At 43.2% G+C, this 25,960-nt stretch overlaps 1 long non-coding RNA gene across 1 annotated transcript in view; it reads right to left on the bottom strand.

Moving 5' to 3' along the window:
* Window positions 1-422: 422 nt before the first annotated feature.
* LOC132531752 (uncharacterized) overlaps window positions 423-25,960 on the bottom strand; it is a 27,803-nt gene continuing 2,265 nt past the window's right edge. The window contains exons 2-3 of the long non-coding RNA XR_009544207.1: window positions 2,024-2,082; window positions 423-566 (exon numbers count right to left, since the gene is read on the bottom strand). This is a non-coding gene — a long non-coding RNA (uncharacterized LOC132531752). The remainder of the gene's footprint in view (window positions 567-2,023; window positions 2,083-25,960) is intronic.

Genomic DNA, 25,960 nt, shown 5'->3' with positions numbered 1-25,960 from the left:
TCCCTCTAACGAGTGTGGGTTGAGCATAGATTCCCCGGGCCAGAGAGATGGCAGAAGAACGACAATAAACAAAGCGTGCTCCCTAACATTAAGGAGCTTAGGATTCAGAGGGAGAGATGGGGCAAGTTCACCGATAACCAGGATACAAAGCAGAAAGGAAGAAGCGTTGCAAGGGGCACGCACGGAGGAGGCGGGGAGCCTCTGAGGAGGTGCGCTGAGAATGGCTCCAACGGCATGAAGCTGGCATTAAGGGGCTCAGGATGATGCAAATGAGGTCAGAGGCACCGAAACAGTTGCATTCATTAAACAAATACTGGCTGATCACCCACTACCAGGTGCCAAGCAAGGTTCTAGGCACTTGGGGAGCAAATCTCTCCCCTTGTGAAATTTACATTCAAGTAAGAGAAGGGACTTGCCTGGTGGTCCTGTGGGTAAGGGCCCGGGTTCCATCCCTGGTTGGGGAACTAGATCCCACATGCCGCAACTAAGAGTGCGCGTGCCACAACTAAGAAGTACGGATGTTGCAACTAAAGATCCTGCATGCCGCAACAAAGACCCAGCACAGCCTAAATAAAAGTAAATAAATATTAAAAAAAAAAGAGTAGGGACACTACACAAGATATATAAGTAAAAGTAGGTTAGGTGGGCTGGTGAAAATGTAAAATTGTGCAGCCACTGTGGAAAACAGTAGGGCAACTCCTCAAAAAATTAAACATAGAATTATCATTTGATCCAGCAATTCCACTTCTGTGTATATTCTCACCCCATGAAGAAATCTGGGGTAAGAGTAGTCCAGAAAGAGGGATCAGCAAGTGCAAAAGCCCTGAGGCAGAAACGGCCAGGAGACCATTGTGTCAAAGCCATTGCCATGAGAATCCATGGGTTTACCTTTGTGCCTCTTCGGTTGATTCCAAAGGTACTAGGGAAACTGCTTAATAGTGGAACTGGGAAAAACATTCCTCAGTCCTGGGGGACAATGCAAGAGCATAGGTTCTTCTTTGGGTGAGAGGTGGGAGGAGTGAATTGGCTTTATTGAACTCAGAGCAAAGTCACTATAGGCTCTAGCAGTTACACTTCTTTGGGGAAGTGTATGATCACTCAGACCATAGAGCTGCATGGAACCATAACTTCATTTCTCTGGAAACAATTCTGCTAGGACAGGAACTGAGAATTCTTTCTCCATGACTTGTGGGTGAGTGTGTGTTCTATGAGAACACTGGGTTTTGCATTTCTCATTACACTGCTCTCATAGCTCCTGGGTTTGGAAGAGGTCACTGTCATTAAATTCTTTTATGACTTTCGCCCCCATCAAACCAAGGATAAAGGTGAATAAAGAACTCATCCAAAGCAGAGTGCTCCAACGCCCCAAGATAATTTCTCTTCATAAAACCTGGAGTTTCATGCCAGGGGCATTACATAAAAATAAAGCCAGAGTAACCAAGTGCAAATTATATTGTTATAGACAAGGCTGTGAGATGAAATCTTTCTTTCAAGATATTTTAGTTGCCAGATGCCAAAGATAGTAGACTCTCTTCTTGTTGAGACTTTGCCAGCCTTGTAGCTAATGCCCACTGTAGCTGCATTAAAGGCTCTGGGGCACCTCTGCCAAGACGTGATGGCCAAGAACCAGTGATGACTTCAGCGTAGGCTTTCTCCACCTGCCAGCCCTGCCGCCATCTTGGTCTGGCCTGCACATCAGCTTCCTGACTCTGTCTGATTTGCAGGTCCCATTGGATTGTTTGTCCTCACAGTAAAGTTTTTAGGAAGCTAGCTTAAAGTTTAACGCTGAGGGATGCTGTGGCCCTAAGGGTGGTCTCTGGAGGGATCGTCTCTGGAATTCTCTGCTAAGACCCCGTGTGTCTAAGCCACGGTGTTAAGGAAAGAGCATAGGAAGAAGTAGGAGACAAGAAGTCTGAGGCTTAACCATGATTCAGCTCTGTGCTGGTTACCATCTGCTTGCTTAACCCACCCTAGAGCCACGCCCTACTGGACTCTGCCCTGCCCTGTGCCCCAGGAGACTGACCTGTATAGACATCAACAGGCTCCATTGTCTTCTGGCCTAAGTAAGGCCAACGGGGATCTCTAGGAGGAGAGAGAGGTTGGTTGTTAGTTACCCCGACTCCTTCCTAGGTCGCCGCAGGCTGCCGTCTCTTCCCCCTGAAGGTGTCTCTCTCCAGGTTCTGGTGATTGCGTCCTGCTCTCTCTTTCACAGGCCTAGGTAGTTCCCCAAAACTCCACAATGTCCCTTGCATTTTTCCCGCTTTTGTAAAGAGTTCCTTTATTGAATTCTGCTGAAAAGATCCAGTTTAAGTGTGTCCTCTTCCTCCTGCCGGGACCCTGACTGATGTGGTCATGAATGAGCTGGGTGGCCCTGGTCACATCAACTTAGGTCTTGGTTTCATCATCTTTAAAATGGAGATAGGATTTCCCTGGTGGCGCAGGGGTTAAGAATCTGCCTGCCAATTCAGGGGACACGGGTTTGAGCCCAGGTCCGGGAAGATTCCACATGTCGCGGAGCAACTAAGCTCGTGCACCACAGCTACTGAGCCTGCACTCTAGAGCCCACGAGCCACAACTACTGAAGCCCGTGCGCCCAGAGCCCATGCTCCGCCATGAAGAGAAGCCCCCACTCGCTGCAACTAGAGAAAGCCCGTGCGCAGCAACGAAAACCCAACGCAGCCAAAATATAAATAAGTAAATAAATAAATTTATTTTAAAAAATAAAAATAAAATAAAATGGAGATTAAAATGCCAGTTCTTACACACTCGTTCCAGAGTTTTCATTAGGTTTATAATGCATATAAAGTAATAAATAAACATGTTTTAAAAATAAATATGCTATCTAAGTTTCACAATTCCAGGAATGCCTAAAAATAACATGTTATCTTTTATATGTCAATATACTGCTACCAATATATGACACTTTGGGTAGTTTTTCTAAAATACACATGGGTTTTTATTAAATACACAAAAGGTTAACTGGTTTTCACTGTGATAAACATAAACACATTAGATGGCCAATAATAATCCTAAAATCCCAAATTCAGGAAGACAGATAAGACAAAAACACTTTCCATATTTTGTACCCTTCAAGGTAGTAATAATTAGAATTTACCCTTCAAGGTAGTAATAACTAGGAAAAAAATCTAAACATACATATTGACATATCTTTCCTTTTTCATAAATAAAAATAGCTTTATTATCACCATTAGCTACCAAGAGTCAACCTGGTATAGGAAAAAGGACATTGACAGACTTAAAAGACATGTCCCGAATTTATTTTTTTTTTATTTTTAAAAACTGTAATTTAATTTTTATTTTATATTGGAGTTTAATTTATTTACAATGTTGTGTTAGTTTCAGGTGTACAGCAAAGTGATTTACTTATACATATATCCATTCTTTTTCAGATTCTTTTCCCATATAGGTTATTACAGAATATTGAGTAGAGTTCCCTGTGCTATACAGTAGGTCCTTGTTGGTTATCTATTTTAAATATAGTAGCGTGTGTATGTTAATCCCAAACTCCTAATTTATCCCTCTCTGCCACCTTTCCCCTTTGGTAACCATAAGTTTGTTTTCGAAGTCTGTGAGCCCGTTTCTGTTTTGTAAAACATGTCCTGACTTTAAATGCCACTTCTGACACATCCTATATGTGTGACCTCAAACAGAGCATTTAATCCCTCTGTTTTCATCAGATCTGTAAATGGGGGTTACAGTTGTCTCCTCTACTTCTGTATGAGATAACAGTGAAAGTCCCTTGTAAATGAAATTGAGCTATTGGTAATTGCTCGCCCAAGGCTTCTCTAAATACGTCATCTCTGATTATTCTCATCTGATTAAGATAAGTGGGGGCACTAGGGCTGCCCTGATTTGAGACTCAGAGGGGGATGGTGTAGGTCTTGGGGGAAGGAAGTGAGGGGACAAGACTAACTAGCACGGAAGAGCCACCCTGGGCTGGCTGTAGTCCAGACATAGAAGTTGGGCTTAGCGGGAAAAGACTGGTCCTTGCCCTCGAGGACTTTACCCTTTAACTAGGGAACTAAGTGTAACCCGCAGAAAATCTTTCCTGTGTGCTTCACAGGAAGCTCCAAGCTCACTGAGCACTGGAACATCTCCATTAGGCTGCAAGGAGGAGCTGGGCCTCCAGTGGAACGCAGGCGCAGGGGTGAAGCATGGGCACCCAGCAGGGAGGAGGCTGGCTGTGGGGAGGGGGAAACAGCTTTAGGAAGGGGACAGACTGCCGGGGCCTCAGGGCCAGGCATGATAATAATTACATTCATGCATTAGGAAACAGAAAGCCACCACACAGTTGTGAGCAAAGAGTCCCAAGGTGAAAGTGGATTTTTGAGAAAGATGGGTTTGGCAGAGATGGGCAGGATGAAGTGATGGAAAGACTGCAGAAAAAAGATCCCCCCCCCACCCCGCTCCTTTAAAGAAACCTAAGTATTTGCAGTATAACTCGTGACTTAGGATAAGTGGTTCTACCTCCTAACAAAGACAGGCCCCTCCCAGAATATTTGTTTTCCCTTTAAATGAAGTTTATTTACCCTTCAAAACAAGACGCTTACACTACTGTGAGGTGACTGTCACAGCTCTGAAAGTCCCAAATCACACGGTGGGTCTCCACTCAAGGCCCTGTGGATTTACAACCACACTTCTCGTGCTTGTCACACTCTAGTTACCAGAGTATGTGGGCGTTTAAAAAAAAACGACAACAAAAAACTCTTCCCACACAATATTAACCCTTTGGTATTTCAGAGATGAACAGTGAGGTTCAATTTGGCCCTCTTTTTGGTTTTTGTGAGCTGCGTTCCCTTATTGTCAACTCACCCTGCAGACCCAGCTCAGCAGTGAAGGCTTATTCACTATCCCACCCAGGCTTTGGCTCAGCTTAGACCCAGAAGCACCTGGATTAGCTCCCTCAGTAGCCAACAACATTTTGTCTCGGGTCCAAGTTGTTTATTTATCTTTCCTAGGCTATTTGAGTCATTGAAAGAAATGTATTTGCTTTTTCAACTTCTCTATTCCCTAGAATGTTGCTTCCTTTTTTTAAATACATGACATGATAAAGAAGTTATGCTGAGTGTTTTTTAGCAGATTTTGAAGGAGGGGGAGGGAGGGTCTAATTTGAAATAGAGAAAGAGGGAATTAGCCTTTTATTTGGTTTTTATTTTTCCCCTGCATTGTCATCTTCACCATCTATGTTGAAATGCAACATATATTGGCACAGAACACACGAAAGGCACTGGTGTACATAAATGTCGTAACTCCTGCCCACTGGGGGCTTCCAATCCAGTTGGGTGGTCTGTATGGAATCAGCTATACGTTCTGGGTCAGGACAGAAGTCTAGAGGAGGGGGCGGTGGTCAAATGAAGGGAGTCAGGGAAGATTTGGAGGAGGTGGGGCCCCAAAGGATGGGTGGGACCTGGGAGACCCAAGCTGAGGGATGGGTTCTGGGCAGGGAGAAGCCCCAGGAGAGGTTGACACAGGCTGGCTGTGTCTGATAAACTTGGTGTGCGGGGTGCACTGGAGAAGTGGGTGGGGCAGAGGGAACGACAACTCTGAAGGTAGGGCCGTCATGGAGCAGGGGCTCAGAACCCCCGGTCTGTGGCTGTCTTCAGGGGTCCTGAGCCCTGAAGCTGTGCTGCTTTGGGGGTATGTTTGTGCAGGCTTCAGCAGCGATGGCCACGGAGGCCCAAGGAGTTTGGGGAGAGCTTTGCATGCCTTGGCTGAAGGGTCTGGATTTTACTCCATGGAAGCCAATGAGTTTGGAGGCCAAAATGCAAGGTATCATGGGGAAAACAGTTGTTGTGTATGGGTTTTGTTGCTGTCGCTTGGTTTTTATTTTTTAAAGATTAATCCAGAGGTGGTGGGTTAGATGAGGAGGAACTCATGTAGGGAGATGATTTCAGTCTCTTATGGTTCAGGCATGAGGTGAAAAAGGACCAAACACGATGATGGGAGGGGCAGGAGAAACATTATAAAAGACAAGTTGGCAAGAGTTTGTGACCACATGTGATGGGAGAAAAAGAATGTATTAGTGAATCAAAGTGACCAGTCAGCCCAAGCTAGGTATAACTAGGTTTATATGCAATACTGGCTTATTTCTGTAGCTTCTTGCTTTTAACAACAGATTTTGCTTACAAACTGCCCCAAGGATCATTTTCTTGAAGGATCAACATGCCTTCTCAAAAGGGGGTGTGAGTGACCAACAAACTTGGAGCTCCTCTGTAGACAGAGAAGTTGGGCCGGGGCACCCTGTTGAGCTGACAGTGGCCAAACACGTAAGTTTCCAGGAGAAAGTCACAACAGGCCTTAGGAATTCATCAGGTTTCCTTGTTACATCTTTCTTTTAACTTATTATTAAACAGGCAACATAAAATCATTGAAGAGAGTTGCAGAAAACAGGAGAGAGCATTTCCATTTTTGGCTTTGGCAGCTAGATGCTGGAATAATCCTGCTGACCAAGGCAGCGAATGCCCCAAATAAAAGTCCATATTTGTTGAGAACCCACTACACTCAAGACACTTTGGAATTTTAAAACAATGGATTCAAAGGTAAGCTGTAACAAGGAAATTAATGTTTTTTTAATACCACTTTCACTTAATCAAAGAAATGTTAAAACTTTTGTTATCTTGAAAAGAAATGGATTAGCCAGAATATTGTTTCCAGACATTTGTTTGGTTTTCACTGGACTTTTTGCCTTTGGGTCAACAGAGTTTGCTCCTGTCTGTGCAGCTCTGAGTGGTGCTTGTGAGCCAGACCCCACCCAAGCCACAGGGGGAGATTTTCCAGGTCATTCAGGCAAGGTTGTCACCTCCTGTGCCCGGAAGTGGGGGTCACTGCAGTGCAAGCTGACAGGCTTCTCTCTGGCCCTGTCTCAAAGCCCCTTTCCAACAGGTCTGCTAGAACCTGAGGATGAACAGAGCAGGGACTGAGGCTTGGGACCGGATGGGAAGCTGGAATCCCTCTGGAAAATCAATTCAGCATTATCTAGACAAGTCGAAAATGTATAAACCTTAAGTCCCAGAAATAACCCCAGAGAAACTCTTGATGGTGGGCCCCAGGAGTCACATGCAAGAATGTTCGCAGCAGCACTGCCAGCAACAGCAAAAGAGTTGCAAACAATCCAAACATCCATTGAGAGGCACATGGAGAAAAAAATGGCAGAGCGTTCACATAGCAGAGTATGATACAGCTATAGGCCACGGCATACAGGAATGTCACAAATATCATGTGGAGTGGTGAGAAAAGCAAATCAAAGAATACGTGCTGTATAATTTCGTTTATATAAAGTTCAAAAGTGTGAAAAACCAGCAGATGGTTCAAGGATGAGTATTTTAGGGTAAAATTACAAAGAAATGCAAGAGGATAAGCAACAAAAATTTAGGAGGGGGCTGGGATGGGAAGAAGTACACAAGGGGGGCTTCAACGGTGTGGGTTGTAACATCTTAAACTGGGTTGTAGGTAGTTGGGTGTTCATTTTTTACACTTCCTCATATGATCTATTATATGCATTTAATATTGAATTGGATTTTGAAAAACAAGATAGGGGCAGAAGTCTCCTTCAAAAGACGTGATTACAAAGCCTTATCCTCATATTCCCGGAACTCAAAACTCATCAACTCTATCTTTGTTTAACAGTCAGACAAACAAAATGAAGAGGCCAAGTACGTATATGTAGCAAATGTAGATGGAGAAAAATGACCCAAGAGCCCCACGTTTCTCTGTCTTCTGGATCATATTTGTGTTTTAGCATTTCTTCTTTTTTATTTTTCATTTCTTATTGTAGTGGGAGGCACAAACTACTGGGTGTAAGACAGGCTCAAGGATGTATTGTACAACACGGGGAGAACAGCCAATATTTTGTAATAACTGTAAATGGAAAGTAACCGTTAAAAACTGTATTGAATTTTTTTTAAATTTTTTAAAGAAAAAATAATAATGCAGATAGTAAAGTCTATGGTAAGAAGATATATTTTGCATGAGAGTTTAAACTAGCCAGTTTGATAAGAGGTAGACAGTATGATGAACAGTGGAAAGCAGCTTTATGTATGGATGAAATTGTTATTGTCAATTGACAATTGTTATTGTCAAAATACAAATAAATAAAAAGGATTCAGGGGCTTCCCTGGTGGCACAGTGGTTGAGAGTCCACCTGCTGATGCAGGGGACACGGGTTCATGCCCCGGTCCGGGAAGATCCCACATGCCACGGAGCGGCTGGGCCTGCGTGTCCGGAGCCTGTGCTCCGCAACGGGAGAGGCCACAACAGTGAGAGGCCCGCATACCGAAAAAAAAAAAGGATTCAGTGTTGAAATTGTGAAATCGTAAAGAAAAAATGAGCTATAGAATATCAAAAAAAAAACCCAACACATTTCTTGAGTATGTCATAAGTTAGGCAGGGTTTAGGTTATGAGGACTGGCCAGTGGCAAGACATGCTTCCTGCCCTCGTGGAGAAGACAGATAATTAAGCAATAGCGGTAAACGAGTGCTGCACGGAAGTACAGGAGCGGGGGAGACAGGGCAGCGGCAGGCAGCTGAGCCTGGGGAGATGTGCTTTGGAGGGTAATAAAAGCAGATGCTATTTCATACTAGGCCACGCTCTAGGCACTTTACATATTCTATACACCATATACGAACTCGCTGAGTCCTCACAACAACCCTAGTGAGGTAGGTGCTATCATTAGCCCCGTTTTTTTGCAGATGAGGAAACTGAGTCACAGAAGGGTTAAGTGACCAGCCCAAGGTCACACAGCTAGCAAGTGCTGAGCCAGGGTTTAACCCCTCCCTGCACACTGGTGTTCTTAACCACCGCCCTCTGCTGCCCCTCATGCTTCCCTGAGAAAGTAACATTTTGGCTGAGGCCAGAGAGAGGAAAAGCAGTCCGGCAGAAACAGAGGAGGGGGTGGTGAGAATTCTGGGCAGGGCCCGTGTATGTATCACTTGAAGGTGATACAAGGAGCTAAAATAAGTATTTAGCCACAAAAAGTGTGAAAGACCCTTCCAGCTGAGAGCAGTCCTCTTTCATCTCTTTTTTTTCGGGACTTGGCCTAGAAGAAGCAGTGCCGGAATGAGATGAGGTCCAGGGGAGGTGGTCTGCGCTCTGTCAGTTTCCCTGGGTGAGACACAGCCCATGGTGCCAGGGCTCCAAGGGTTTCCAAAGGCCCATGGCAACAACTGCCAGGGCTCCTGGGAACGTCCCCAGGCATCCAGGATCCTGCCGCCTTGCCAGTCTCTCTGTCCCCTCTTGGCCTTATTTCCCAGATGGACCCAACATCAATCAAGGATGAGACCTAAGGCACGACCTAGCAAACAGCTGGCAAACTATTTTTAAAATCCAATTTAAAATTGTGTATGTGTAAGCCCCAGTGTATTTCTCTGGGGGATTCTATCTTTCAAGTGGAAATTTTTTTAAGTCAAATAAGGTAATCTCTATTTTGATTCCCATCAAACCCAAGTGCAGGGCCCTGCGGCCTAGGGTAAGTGCTAATCCACTTTAAGCACAGGCAAGTCGGAGCTTGGGAGCCAGGGCGACTCCAGGACCCAGAGAGAAAGGTCAGGACTGCTGATATTTATCGTGTTAACACTGTTAGTGTGTGTTTGGCTTTGTCTGGTAGAAGAGAAGAAATAGAAGATATGAGTTATGGCTGTGGACGTGGGGGAGAGTGAGGCTTCTGGATCTGCCCGAATGTTGTTCAGCTTCCTAAATCTTGGACTCTTGCTAGCCCCTTTCCAAGAAAAAAAAAAAAATCAAGCATTCAGAAGAAATAGGAGTGAGGAGAGAGGAGGGTGCCCGGGCAGGGAACAGAGCAGAGAAAGCGAGAGGGAGGGCAGAGAGGGGTGGGGACTCAGCTCGCCAGCACTTCACAAGGCCTGCTTGTCTAACTCAGGCCACTGTCTTTTTGGTGATTCTGCAGTTGCCTAGCCTCGGCCTCAGGCGCCACTGGCGAGATAAAGCATCTTGTCCCAGGGCCAGCCGCATAGCTTATCCTGCGAGGATGACAGCATTTTGCTTCCCCTGACAAACACCTTTTGCATTCAGCCAATCAGATTTATTTGTCTGCGCTTTTCTTCTTTCTGAGGCCTAAACTGGATGGATACATCTAGAAAAAGGATTTCTGCAGCTTTTTTTTCCCCCCCAGGTACTTTCTAAATTTCATTGCTCCTACCTCACTCTTTTTGTCTCAAACAAATAAACAAACAAACTTTAGGATAACCCAAAATGACCCTTGGCTGCCTGAAGGGTCAGGCCTGTTGTGGCCACAGCCCTGGCCAGAGTCATCATCCAAGCAGGTGAAAAGTTTTTTGTTTTTTTTAAATTAATTTATTTAATTTATTTACTTTTGGCTGCACTGGGTCTTCATTGCTGTGTGCGGGCTTTAGTTGCGGCGAGCGGGGGCTATTCTTCATTGCAGTGAGTGGGCTTCTCATTGTGGTGGCTTCCCTTGTTGCAGAGCATGGGCTCTAGGTGCTCAGGCTTCAGCAGTTGTGGCATGCGGGCTCAGTAGCTATGGCTTGTGGGCTCTAGAGTGCAGGCTTAGCAGTTATGGTGCACGGGCCCAGTTGCTCCACAGCATGTGGGATCTTCCCGGACCAGGGCTCGAACCTGTGTCTCCTACATTGGCAGGCAGATTCTTAACCACTGTGCCACCAGGGAAGCCCCCAGGTGAAAGTTTTGAGTCATTGGAAGGAGACATATCCTGGAGTGGAAAGGAGACGGTCCCAGCCAGGCGAGGTGGGCCTGGAGTGGAAGGAAGCTCCAGACAGAAACACCTAATAATTTGTTTGCTGTGATGGGACCCAGGGTGGTGCTGCAGGAGGCTGCTCTCAGGAAGGACAGTTCTAGGAAGAAGGAAGGGAATAAGGCAGGGAGCCAAGTCAGAGGAGGGCTTTTCAGATAAACCACGAGCCTATAAATATAACTTCCCAGGGCTCAGCAATTGCTAGTGTCTGCAGCCATGAAGTGATCACAGTTTCACCAGGCAGCTCATGCTCAAGTCTCATCCTTTAAAAAGCCGTTTTTTTTTAAAGTTTATCTTTTGGATAACTTTAAAAAAAATTAATTTATTTATTTTTGGCTGCATTAGGTCTTCATTGCTGCACGTGCGCTTTCTCTAGTTGCAGTGAGTGGGGGCTACTCTTCGTTGCGGTGCATAGGCTTCTCATTGTGGTGGCTTCTCTTGTTGAGGAGCATGGGCTCTAGGCATGCGGGCTTCAGCAGTTGTGGCACATGGGCTCAGTAGTTGTGGCATGTGGGCTCAGTAGTTGTGGCTCACGGGCTCTAGAGCACAGGCTCAGTAGTTGTGGCGCACAGGATTAGTTGCTCCACAGCGTGTGGGATCTTCCCGGACCAGGGCTCGAACCCATGTCCCCTGAATTGGCAGGCGGATTCTTAACACTGCGCCACCAGGGAAGCCCTGAAAAGCCATTCTTGTATAGAACTAATGGATAGCAAACCCTCAGCACGTGTCAGGCCCTGATATATGGTAACTGCTCTCTAAATACAAGCCAATATCATGATTATTATTGAGCAGAAAGCTGCCTTTCCCAAATATTTAGCCACTGGCCCAGTGCTGTCTTTAAAAGCAACCAGGGGACTTCCCTGGTGGCACAGTGGTTAAGAATCCGCCTGCCAATGCAGGGGACATGGGTTTGAGCCCTGGTCCAGGAAGATCCGACATGCCGTGGAGCAACTAAGCTTGTGCACCATAACTAATGAGCCTGTGCTCTAGAGACCATGAGCCACAACTACTGAGCCCACGTGCCTAGAGCCCATGCTCCACAACAAGAGAAGCCACTGCAATGAGAAGCCCGCACACTGCAACGAAGAGTAGCCGCCGCTCACCACAACTAGAGAAAGCCCGCGCACAGCAATGAAGACCCAATGCAGCCAAAAATAAATAAATAAATTTAAAAAATAATAATGCTGTAAAGAATAAATAAAAAATAAAATAAAAGCAACCAGGTCCATGTCTGATCCTCTTTGTTCTCGTTTCCACAATAAACATCTTCAGTTCCTTCCAGCAGCTCTGATACAGCATGGCTTCCAGACACACCACCATGGTTGCCCTCAATAGACAATTAGAATTATCAGTGGCCCCTTAAAACATTTTAAACATGGTACCCAGGCTTGAATCTAATATCTCAGTTATTATCTGACCATCCAAGAATATAGTGGAAAAGTACTCCTTAAATTCTCTTACCTGTTCATACACAAATCATTATGCTAAGCATGCGTGAAATGCTGGAGATTCGAAAATAAATACAACATAGTGCCTGCTATTTGCAATTGCCCCAAATGGGGCTACTTATCATCATACTTGAATGGATCAGTAAATCATGGTCTATTCACACAATAGAATATTACATGGCAATGAAAATGAACTATCTACAACTGCATGCAACAATATGGATGACTCTCACAGATGCGATGATCAAGAATGCCAGACACAGGGGCTTCCCTGGTGGCGCAGTGGTTGAGAGTCCGCCTGCCGATGCAGGGGACGTGGGTTTGTGCCCTGGTCCAGGAAGATCCCACATGCCGCGGAGTGGCTGGGCCCGTAAGCCAAGGCCGCTGAGCCTGCGCATCCTGTGCCTGTGCTCCGCAACGGGAGAGCCACAACAGTGAGAGGCCCGCGTACCGCAAAAAATAAAAATAAAAAAAAAATAAATCATGGTCTATTCACACAATAGAATATTACATGGCAATGAAAATGAACTATCTACAACTGCATGCAACAATATGGATGACTCTCACAGATGCAATGATCAAGAATGCCAGACACAGGGGCTTCCCTGGTGGCGCAGTGGTTGAGAGTCCGCCTGCCAATGCAGGGGACATGGGTTCGTGCCCCGGTCTGGGAGGATCCCACATGCCGCGTTGCGGCTGGGCCCGTAAGCCATGGCCACTGAGCCTGCGCGTCTGGAGCCTGTGTTCCGCAATGGTAGAGGCCACAACAGTGAGAGGCCCGCGTACCACAAAAAAAAAAAAAAAAAAGCCAGACACAAAAGAGTAAATACTATTTTTGATTTTTTTTTTTAATTTACAAAAACAGCTGAAGCTATTCTATGGTGTTAAAAGACTGGACAGTGGTTCCCCTGAGGAGGGAGATGGAGCGCGTAAGAGAACACATTATTACTGTAATGCTTAGTTTCTATATCTGGGGGCTAAGCACATGAACATATTCAGTTTGTGAAAACTCTGTGAGCTATACATTTACAATATGTGCATTTTTTCTGCTTGACTGTTACATATTAATAAGAGGTTAATGGGGGGAAATCTCATGCATAGGATCAAGTTAATTGGAGGCGACAGAGAATGAGATAACTTTGGTTCCACAAGGTAAATGTGGTGATAGAGAAATATACAATGTGTGTTACAGCCATACAGACAGAAGAAGGAGCAAGCAGCTGAGGCTCAGGGATGGAACAGGGTCAGTGAGATCTCCTGGAGGGACTCTAGAACTAAACAGGAGCTGAACATCATTCTCTGAGACTGAATACTAGGAAAGAAAGTAAATCTTGTTTTAGATACACTTACAGAGAGAGGGCTGAGATGTTAAAGGCACTCACCCCTGAGGGCCTCGTTTGTTCCCTGAAGTAGAAAGGCAAGATAGGCCACAAAGATGAGAGTGGAAGTGAAAGGTGAGAAATGAACATGGTGACCGTTTAGAATAACTGGGGAATGAGAGCCAGAGCCAACCAAGGATAAGTAGAAATAATTTGATGGGTGGTACAGGGAGAGCCCAGCAGAGCTACAGACCGTGAACTTGGAGTGGGGCCCTTCTCACTGGTGGGTGGACTTTTCAAGAGCATAAACAGAAAGTCCAGGGTAGCTTAAAAATTCAGCTGTTGTGTCTGGCCAGGAACAGAGAACATCAGTTGTGTGTGACCCCACTCCCTCCTGTTTTCCTCTCACAGCTCTGATCGTTCCTCAGCCTCACTGAGGGTTCCTCTTCCTCTACCCAACACTTAAGGATAGGTGATCTCTAGAGTCCAACTTTGAACCTGGCCTTTTTTTTGGTCTACCCAAATCCTAAGTTTCAACTACTACTGGTTGTCGATCTGATGTGTTCCATCTCCAACTCAGAATTCTCTGAGCTCCATCCCTATATGTCTACTCAACATGATCAAATTCAACATGTTCATCAACTCAGCACGTTCACAACTGAACTCATTATTTTCTTTCCCACCCTCTTCCATCTCTATCCCTCTCCTTCCTTCTGAGTGTTTCCTCGGACAGTATCACCATCCACTCAGTTGCCCAAAGCAGATGCCTCGGCCCCCTCATCCTCCTTATCCAATCAGGCATCAAGACCATCCGTCTCCAGGACTTCCCTGGTGGCCCAGTGGGTAAAACTCCACGCTCCCAATGCAGGGGCCTAGGTTCAATCCCTGGCCAGAGAACTAGATCCTGCGTGCATGCCACAACGAAAAAATTTGCATGCCGCAACTAAGAGTCCACATGCCGCGACTAAGAAACCCGCATACTGCAACTAAAGCCCTTAGTGCTGCAACTAAGACCCAGTGCAGCCAAAATAAATAAATATTTTTAAAAAAAAGACCATCAGTCTCCCTTTTTAATAACTCTCCTGTCTGAGGCAGTGTCTCCACCCCCGCCATCACTTTCTCAGTTTGGGCCCCGCTCTGTTGCAAAAGCCTTTGACCAGTCCCCCTGACTCTAGTCTCATATCTCCTCTCCATCCTCCAGCCCGCTGCCCTGGTGACCTTCCTAAAACCCAAACGATCGGTCACAATGCTTTCATTAATGCAGCTAAAACAAGACAGTCCTGTGTCAGGACAAACCATAATCTCCCAACTAAGGGATCCCTCTTCTCCTTCTTTATCCCTCCACGTTCCTTGTCTGTTTCTAAAATATTTATTATTTTAAAAGTCTTGTATTCACATAGTATTAACAAAAATCAAATAGTATAGAAAAGCATCAAATAAAAGGCAGAAGTTATCTTTTCCTCCTGCCAACCCCCAGAACCATTCTCCAAAAGTTACCACCACTTCTTATGTACCCTTCCTGAAAGAAAAAGTCTGCATATATCTATTTTTTAATTTAACACAAATAAGATCGTATTGCTGTGCACACTGGTTTATTTTTTTAAACAAAACACATCTAGAAGATCTTTCCATGCCAGTATATACAGGTCTACCTCATGTTTTAATTATTGCATACTTTTCCATTACGTGGGTGTATTTAACTTATCCCCTGCTGATGGATGTCTAGGTGCTTTCCAGTTTTTTTGTTATTACAGACAATGTTGCAGTGAACATCCTTGTACATAATTTTGGCATAATTTTGCCAGTATATTCCTAGGGCAAATTTCTAGCAGTAGAATTTCTAAGTCACTGAGAATAGGCATTCAAAATGTAGACAGACATTGCTGAATTGCCCTCCAGGAGAGCTGAATCTGTTTCTGCTCCCAGGAATAGTGTATGAGGGTGCCTATTTCCCCATAATCTTGTGAACACTGGGCATTACCAAACTTTTGTTTACCAATCTGATGGATGACAAATGGAATCTCATTGTTTTGTGATGCATTTCTTTTAACTACGAGTGAGGTTGAATACATGTCTATTACATGTCTATTCGCTATTTGTGTTTCTTGTAGATTGTTCACATCCTCTGCCTATTTGGTGGTTAGTTTGAGTCTGGGTGTGTGAACTGTTGTCTCTCCCAGGGAAGTTAATAGATTGATAGAACTCCATGAATTTCAACTTTGCCCAAATAGGAGCCTCAAACAATCAAAGATTGAGTGGTCCCTGAAAGCTTAAGTAAGGATCTACTCCTGGAGTTTTCTGTCCAGTGATGCTTGGCCCAGTCAGCTGACCACACCTTACTTCTTATGCAAGCATCACCCCAAAAAGAAGCCGCATATCTATTAGCAAATCATTTCCATTCCCTTTTCCTCTCAGGTCCTGGACACCATTAATCTACTTTCTGACTCTATAGATTTTCCTATTCCAAACATTTCATATAAATAAAATCATAATATGTGATCCTTTGTGACTGGCTTCTTTCACTTAGCATAATGTTTTCAAGGTTTGTCCACACTGAAGTATGTATCAGTATTTCATTCTTTTTTATGGCCAAATAATATTCTACTGTATGGATATACCACATTCTGTTTATTATTGATAGACATTTGGTTTGTTTCCAACTTTTAGCTATTATGGAAAAACTGCTATGAACATTCATGTACTAGTTTTTGTGTGAACATATGTTTCAGCTCTCTTGGGTATATATCTAGGAGTGGAATTGCTGGGTCATACGATCATCCTATGTTTAACTTTTTGAGAAACTACCAACCTGTGTTCCATAGTATCTGCACCATTTTACAGTTTCACCAGCAATATATGAGTGTTCCAATTTCTCCACATCATTCTCAACACTTGTTATTATGTCTCTTTTATTATAGTCATGCTAGTGGGCATGAAGTGGTATCTCACTGTTTTGATTTGCATTTCTCTAATGACTAATGATTTAGACCATATTTTCATGTGCATATTGGACATTTGTGTTCTTCTTTGGAGAAATGTTTATTCAAATCCTTCGCCTATTTAAAAGTTAGATTTCTTGTTTTTTTATTGTTGAGGTGTAAGAGTTCTTTGTATATCCCGGATACTAGACCCTTGTCAGATATATGATTTGTAAATATTTTCTCCCACTCTGTGGGTTGTCTTTTCACTTTGTTGACAGTTTCCTTTAATGCAGAAAGGTTTTTAATTTTGATGAAGTCTAACTTATCTATTTTTACTTTGGTTGCTTGTGTTTTTGGTGTCGTATATAAGAAACCATCGCCTAGGGACTTCCCTGGTGGTGCAGTGGTTAAGAATCCACCTGCCAATGCAAGGGACACGGGTTCAAGCCCTGGTCCGGGAAGATCCCACATGCCACGGAGCAACTAGGCCCGTGTGCCACAACTACTGAGCCTGCGCTCTAGAGCCTGTGAGCCACGACTACTGAGCCCATGTGCCACAATTACTGAAGCCCACGTGCCTAGAGCCCGTGCTCCACAACAAGAGAAGCCACCACAATGAGAAGCCCATGCACCACAACAAAGAGAGCCCCCACTCGCTGCAACTAGAAAAAGCCCCGCTGCAGCAACGAAGACCCAACACAGCCAAAAATAAACAAATAAATTAATTAATTAAAAAAAAAAGAAACCATTGTCTAATCCAAGACAATGTAGCTTTACTCCTATGTTTTCTTTTAGGAGTTGTGTAGATTTAACTCTTACATATATATCTTTGATCCATTTTGGGTTAATTTTTCTATAGGGTGTGAGGTAGGGGCCCAGTTTCATTCATTTGCACGTGGCTATCCAGTTGTCCCAGCACCATTTGTTGAAAAGACTATTCTTTCCCCCTTGAATGATCTTGGCACCTTTTTGAAAATCAATTGACCATATGGGGACTTCCATGGTGGCCCAGTAGATAAGACTCCACGCTCCCAATACAGCGGGCCCGCATTTGATCCCTGGTCAAGGAACTAGATCCCACATGCACGCCACAACTAAGAGCTCACATGCTGCAACTAAGGAGCTGGTGAGCTGCAACTAAGGAGCCCGCGAGCCACAACTAAGGAGCCCGCCGGTCGCTACTAAGACCCCATGCAACCAAATAGATAAATAAATATTTTTAAAAAAGGAAGTCAACTGACCATAGATGTATGCGGTTTATTTCTGGACTCTCATTCCTATTCCTCCAAACTTTCCTTAATGTGCTTTGTTTCTTTTATACATATATATATATATTTTTTATACATTTTTTAAAAAAAAAATAAGCCTAAAAAATAACTGTAAAGAGGAAGGGATAGCTGTATTCATGCTCAGCTCCCAAGAGGAAAACCTACATGGGGTCCACTTACTATTAGACACTGTCTTTTGTGATTCGGTTGCTTAGAACAAGAGCAAAAGCTGAGAGTTATACAAGTCTTCAACACCGACTCCCTCCAGTTTATGTGCTCCCAAGTGTGTCTGAGGGAACGTCAGGAGGGAAGCATGGCAGGAGGCCAAGGGGAGAGGGTCAGAGGCTGGCAGTGTCATTGGTGGCAGCAGTGGGCCAGAGTCCAAAAAGAGGGCAGAGTCTGTACACACCAGGCCACATCTACAAGGCGTGGTTTGTGAGAGATGGTTCTCAAGGCCCAGCCAGAGTCCAGAAACCATGAATTTAGTCCAATCTCCAATTCTCAATCCAAAGGAATGCCTAGGGCAATATCTCTGGAATAGATACTGTGGAATAGGATATATCAGAACACTGTAACTTAGGCTGGGACTGTGGGCAGTATCCAGGGTGTGGGGGGGGCGGGGTTAGGGGGGAGGGATCGAGGGGGAGAGAGGGAGAGAGAATGAGAGAGAGCAGTCTATTTTGTAAAGTTTGTATATTTAAAAAAATTAAAATTCAGTGGTCTCCCTAGGGACAAATGACTTCAAAGGACCAATTAATGGAGCATGGTGGGGAGCTGTCCTTTTCAAAGAGGGCTCTGCAGTGGTGCTGACACCTCAGAAGCAGGTTGTCTGGTATTTGGGACCTTCCCATGAGACCTGTGCCATAGAAAATGCCTACTCTACCTGGGGAGGCTAGGCTGACTGGACTGAAGCAGCTTCCTCCACCACACTCCACACCCTAGAGATAACTCACTTTTGTTGTTGCTGTTAATATTATTTTTAACTTACAGAAATAAGTGTTGCAAATTTTTACAATTTTAAATAACACAGGAGTGAATACAGGAAAAGCATAAATCTCACCCCACAGAAGTAGCTGCCATAAAGCTTGGTGCTTAGATTCCTAGTATTTATTCTATGAACCCAAACATATTTTATATATCTATATAAATGTGTATATATATATATACACACACACACACACACACACACATTTGTACTTACACATATGCAATAATTTTTACAAAGATGAAAATTGTTTCAATTTTTTTTATACAGAAGAATATCACAGACCTATTTTCAATCCATACATATAATTGTGACCTCATTCTTTTTATTTTTAAATTTTATTTATTTATTATTTATTTTTTACTTATTTTTATTTTTGGCTGCGTTGGATCTTCGTTGCTGTGAGTGGGCTTTCTCTAGTTGCGGCGAGCGGGGGCCACTCTTCATTGCAGCGCGCAGGCTTCTCACTGCAGTGGCTTCTCACGTTGCGGAGCACGGGCTCTAGGCGCGCAGGCTCTGTAGTTGTGGTGCATGGACTTAGTTGCTCCGCGGCATGTGGGATCTTCCCAGACCAGGGCTTGAACCCGTGTCCCCTGCCTTGGTAGCTGGATTCTTAACCACTGTGCCACCAGGGAAGCTCCTCATTCTTTTGAATAGCTGCATAGTATTCCATTGTGAATGAATGAATGAACAATTTTTCAATTTCTCTGCTAGTATCCATTTAAGCTCTTTCCATATTTTTGCTATTACAAAAAATGTTGATATAAACACACACAACATATTTACACATCAAATGCTAATATTTCTTTAGAATAGGTTGATAATAAAAACAAAAATAAACAAATGGGACCTAATGAAGCTTAAAAGCTTTTGCACAGCAAAAGAAAACATAAACAAGACAAAAAGACAACCCTCAGAATGGGAGAAAATATTTTCAAATGAAGCAACTGACAAAGGATTAATCTCCAAAATTCACAAGCATCTCATGCAGCTCAATATCAAAAAAACAAACAACCCAGTCCAAAAATGGGCAGAAGACCTAAACAGACATTTCTCCAAAGAAGATATACAGATTGCCAACAAACACATAAAAGGATGCTCAACATCACTAATCATTAGAGAAATGCAAATCAAAACTACAACGAGGTATCACCTCACACCAGTCAGGATGGCCATCATCAAAAAATCTACAAACAATTAATGCTGGAGAGGGTGTGGAGAAAAGTGAACCCTCTTGCACTGTTGGTGGGAATGTAAATTGATACAGCCACTATGGAGAACAGTATGGAGGTTCCTTAAAAAACTAAAAATAGAACTACCATACGACCCAGCAATCCCAGTACTGGGCATATACCCTGAGAAAACCATAATTCAGAAAGAGTCATGTACCACAATGTTCATTGCAGCTCTATTTACAATAACCAGGACATGGAAGCAATCTAAATGTCCATTGGCATATGAATGGATAAAGAAGATGTGGCACATATATACAATGGAATGTTACTCAGCCATAAAAAGAAACGAAATTGAGTTATTTGTTGTGAGGTGGATGGACCTAGAGTCTGTCATACAGAGTGAAGTAAGTCAGAAAGAGAAAAACAAATACCATACGCTAACATATATATATGGAATCTAAAAAAAAAGGTTCTGAAGAACCTAGGGGCAGGACAGGAATAAAGACGCAGATGTAGAGAATGGACTTGAAGACACAGGGAGGGGGAAGGGTAAGCTGGGACGAAGTGAGAGAATGGCATGGACATATACACACTACCAAATGTAAAATAGATAGCTAATGGGAAGCAGCTGCATAGCACAGGGAGATCAGCTCGGTGCTTTGTGTCCACCTAGAGGGGTGGGATAGGGAGGATGGGAGGGAGACGCAAGAGGGAGGGGATATGGGGATATATGTATATGTATAGCTGATTCACTTTGTTATAAAGCAGAAAATAACACACCATTGTAAAGCAATTATACTCCAATAAAGATGTTAAAAAAATAAAATAAACAAAAACTCAAAAAAATAAAAAGAATAGGTTGCTAGAGGTGGGACTGCAGGTTACTAGGGAATGTAAATTTAAATTCATGAGATACTATAAAGGATTCTTAACTTGTAGTATATGGTTGAGCTTCAGAAATTACATATTCAATTATGTGTGTGAGTATATGTGCTGCGTACTTCTAGGGAGAGATCCCCAGCTTTCTGCAGACCTACAAAAAGGGTTATGAACCACTGTGCTGCAGGGAGCTGGCATTTCCCTGTGGCTCTGGACCACAAGCACTGAATTTGCAGGTTTTGAGCAATTTAACTGAGGAGGAACTTGTCCAGCAAGGGCCACTTCCTGTCCAGGTCCAGTGTCACCTGCAAGGAGAGCAAATAGTGGCATCCACCAAAATGTCCTGCCCCTAGAGTAAAGGTGAAGCACCACAGACACATAGTCCTGTGTTCCTGGACGGTGCTTAGGCTCAATTGGATGAGATATGTCTGGTCGGCTGGTGTTCTTGGATCTCAGGTTGGGAAGCCCTCTCCATACTATGGCTTCATCTCTAGGAAGTGAGGGCAGTGGCCAGCCTCCAATCTGCTTCACCACCCCTCCTCGCCTGTGTTGCTCCCACATCCAGGGTCCAAAAGCCCAGCCAAGTGGGACTATTTATTCCCTGTCAGGCTATTCCCAGAGACTCACGTCTATAGTAGTCCACACACAGGGGCCTTACACCCTGCAGGGCTGTGGGCTTCATCAGGGAAGACTTTTAGGGACTTACAAGTTCATCCCAATCCTCAGAGACTGAAAGCAAGGCTGCCTTCCAGACAGGGCACAACTTGGACCCTGACTTTTGAACTGCAGCGTTAACTATAACTTTGCAATGTTTCCAATAGCTTAGTGGTTCTCAACTGGGGAGCCCATTTTCAGTTGTCATAACCTGTGGGGGTGGGTTGCTACTGGCATCTAGTGGGTAGAGGCCAGGGATACTGCTACACATCCTATAGTGCACAGAATAGTGCCCTACAACAAAAAATTATCCAGCACAAAATGTCACTGCCACCAAGGTTGGAGAAACCCTGCAAAATATCTGATTATGGGCTTCCCTGGTGGCGCAGTGGTTAAGAATCCGCCTGCCAATGCAGGGGACACAGGTTCGAGCCCTGGTCCGCGGGAAGATCCCACATGACTTGGAGCAACTAAGCCCGTGCGCCACAACTACGGAGCCTGCACTCCAGAGCCCACAAGCCACAACTACTGAGCTCACGTGCTGCAATTACTGAAGACTGCATGCCTAGAGCTCGTGCTCTGCAACAAGAGAAGCCACCGCAATGAGGAGCCCGCGCACCGCAACAAAGAGTGGCCCCCGCTTGCCTCAACTAGAGAGAAAGCCTGCACGCAGCAATGAAAACCCAACACAGACAAAAATAAATAAAATAAATTCATTTAAAAAAAAACAAAGTACATGAAAAATTCTTCTTTAATAGTGCAAAAATTTGTATTATTTCTTTTTCTCTGTGAACTCCAATCTACTTCCCCAGCAGAATTTTATACTAGTGTAATATATTTTATATTTTATCTTGCAAGTCTTTTATTGATCACCCTATCACCTATTCTGGACCAAAATATGCATATAAATTGAAATACATATATCAGAAAATGTTTATTATAACTATAAATCTCTAAGAGTTAGCAAAATTTCCTTTGGCTTGACTTACTAATAATCAGTAAACGACTGATCAAAATAAATATATTCTAACTTTTTATAATTATCAATCAAAAAAGGAAAAACATATAAACACACGTGTGTGTATGTATACTAGTTTAAAATCCATGAAAGAATATTACTTATTGCTAGAAAGAGACAGGGTTCGTTACTGATCTATTTTTCATTTTTATAGGTATAAGCACTGAGCAAACTTGTTTATATAAATAAGTAAATAGTTAGGGAAGGGACTTTGTTAGAGCAATTTTACTAAATGTCTTTAACTCTTTCTGAGTTAAATGCCCCAAAACAACAAACAATCAAAAGCCACATAAGGATCAATCATCAGAAAAACGAAAGCTCCACTAAAGGCCAAACTAATGGGGGAGCTAGAGATGGAGCTTCCTGTTCTTTAGATTCCTGCTTCTACCCTCCCCTCCTCCACACGTCTTGTTTTTCCCAAACTCACTACACAAATGAATTAATTCATTTCCCTATCAATGAGGTTAAGTATCATTTCGTACGTTTGCATTTCCTCCTGGGTGAATTACTCACTTACACTCTTTTTCCTAGTTTTCATGGGCTGTTTGTCATTTTCCCATCAATTGGTACTAAGCCTTTGTCTGTCATATGTATTGCAAATGTTTTCTACTATTGTTCGTCTTTTACTTGCACAGTAATTTTTCATTTTTATGTAGTTAAGTCTATCAGTCTTTTTTTTCCTTTGTGGTTTCTAGATATTCTCCTACCCTTCTCATACTTCTCACGGGAAGTTTTGACAGCCATTTGGAAAGTAATCTGACTGTAACTACTAACGTAAAAATGTACATATCCTTTGTCTCAGCAATCCCACTTTGAGACATCTCTTCCACAAAAATAAAAACACTGCTTCACAAAAGTATATGTACAAAGATGTTACCTTCATCAGCATTGTGTGTATGGCAAAAATGAGAAACAACTTGAATACCAACCATTAAGCCAACAGTTGAATGAACTGTATGGAGTCACAATATAGTACGTTTTACTGTTATTAAAAAGAATGATTTTGCAGAACAATGTGAATGTTCTTAATGTCACAGAACTTTAAAATGGTAAATGCTATGTTTATTTTATCAGAATTTTTTTAAAAGAGAAAAAAAATAGAATGATTTCTATCTCTATATAGTGTCCTGGAGAAATGGCCATGAAAATTGTTAAGAGAAAAATCCATGTTTCAGGTAAATGTGTGTGTGTGTGCGTGCGCGTGCATGTTTATAGAAAAAGGTATGGAAGGATACAAACCAAATTTTATGGTTAATTACCTCAGGGAGTGTGAAGTATCTATCCTATGACTTGTAGCAAGGAACATGAATTTAGAGCTCAGATCCAATTTCAAGTCCACTACTGATTTGGTGTGTGACCTGGGAGAATTACATGTGAGTTCCTTCATGTATAAAATAGGAAGAGAAATAATATGTGCCTCACTGGAATTGTTGTGAGGCACAGATATTAGAAAAGTGCCTGTCACGATAAATTATAGATGTCATCATCATCATCATATTATTGTCTCCTTCAGTGTCTTCTTCATTGTACCCTATGCATTCTTCCATCCCTCTCTACCTACTGGGATTGTTAAAAGATCTGATTATCAGGAGAGAAAAACAGAGAAACAAAAACAGATTACAAGAAGCCTAACACTGAGGGGATTCACACAGTACGTGTCTCAGAACCCACTAGAGCTAGTTTGCTTCTGAGGCCATGTCTGAGCTTTGGCCCTAAAGAACTGGCACAATTTTGGAGGCGTCTGGCCTAGATTTCTTTCTTCTTGTCCTGTCATCACATAGAAGGCAGTCTGGAAAGCTTAGGAGCTCTCTTCTCAACATCTCCACACTTTACTATTGCTTTTTGATATACCTAGTGTCATCTCCCTCTGTTTTCCTGTCAAATCAACAGCTTCTTGCACTGCACATGCTTTCTCTTACTTACTGGTACTCTCTCCTTAACTGGCAGATGGATAAGACCTGGAGTCATCATATTTGCTGAGTCCCACACACCAGTTTATCCAATACCGACCTTGCCTCTTTCATGGAACTACTGCCACATTAACGTTCTTTGGTTGGAGATCCGGAGGCTTTAGGCAATTTGATTTTTTCTATGTGTTTTGCAACATTTCACATTCAACAAATCTCATTCATGTTAAATATGAAATAAACCAATAACTCCTCCTAGTTTATTTCAGCCTTAGGGCACTAATGTATGGAATCGGATACCTCATTCCTCTCAGAACAGGATGACGATGAGCTTCCCTGTTAGGAAAGAGCTCTCAGGGTTATAAATTATAACGCTGGTGACTAAAACAACGCGGTGGCTCTTTTCATTGATTTTACACGATCCCCAGGGTTTCTCATTTCTCCACTTCTTTGTGCCATCCCTTATATTTACTCATCCTTTCCTTGTGTCTCTTTCCCTTTCTCCCTCTCTTCTCTCTCCCTCTCCTCCAACAAACATTCTTAAGCACCTTCTGTGTGTCAGGCTCTCAGCAACAAAGCCTGAGCAAAACGGACCACCTTCTTATTGTCATGGAGCTTACAAATCTAATTGGGAGTTGAGACATTCATCAAATAATCACCAAATCTGTATTTCAAAGAGCACTGAGTGCCATGTAGAAAAACACGGGACCCTGTGAGAAATCTGTGTAGGTGAAGATTTCATCCAGAAAGAGGCAGCTGAAGGCTACATCCAGGAAGTGGCAGCTGAGCTGGGTGGGAAGGATGGGGAGGAATTAGCCAGGCATCTCCCCTCATTTAGAGCTATGGGTGGGCAGAGACTAAGACTGTCATGGCACCAATACCGGGTCTGCTTGACAGAAACGCTTGTAAATATTTGTGGGAGGAAGGGACAATGCGAAACATATAAATCAATGAAAATGTGCTTTGTTTTGAGCATAATCGATTAAGAAATTTAACTGTTAATAGTTAAAAGAATGCAAAGTAGAAGGGAAAAAGGAGAGAGTGGCACAAGATGAGGTTAAAGAAGTAGCAGCCAAATCACACTGAGGCCTTTAAGGGTACGTAGGGATTTTGGTCTTTATTCTAACAGCAATTGGAAGCCACCGAAGGGTTATTTTTTACAGCTAACTATTATGTGCTAGATACTGTGCGAAAGACTTTGCTTGCATGATTTTGTTTAATTCTTGATGCAATCCTATGAGAGTACGATTATTACCCCAATTTTACAGACTGAGGACCCTGAGGAGTAGAGAGGGTTAGCTGTTTGCTCAACACTGTTAATAAGTGGCAGAGGCTTGACTCCAAAACCCCTACCCTTAACCATTAAATTACGTATGCTAAGAACAAGAATGAGTAGGTAAGCAAGTATGAACAGCTGATTCTAATCTCCTTGGCAGGAACAACCCCATGTGGAGTTGTTAGCATAGGGGTATCAGGGTTTAATGATCTAATCATTGAATTTAATCTCCTTGCTCTGACTCCATATTAATCAAATAACTTTACATTCTAGCTTCCCCTATAGATTTTTCTGCTGGAAGATAATGCACTGAGCAGCCTACACATGCAATTTGTGTCAGTTGGGAATTTTATTCCACATTG

Source organism: Lagenorhynchus albirostris, chromosome 13 (assembly GCF_949774975.1).
Source record: "Lagenorhynchus albirostris chromosome 13, mLagAlb1.1, whole genome shotgun sequence".
In the NCBI taxonomy this organism is placed as follows: domain Eukaryota; kingdom Metazoa; phylum Chordata; class Mammalia; order Artiodactyla; family Delphinidae; genus Lagenorhynchus; species Lagenorhynchus albirostris.
The sequence above is the reverse complement of the archived record's forward strand: the minus strand, read 5'-3'. Positions and strand labels throughout refer to the sequence as shown.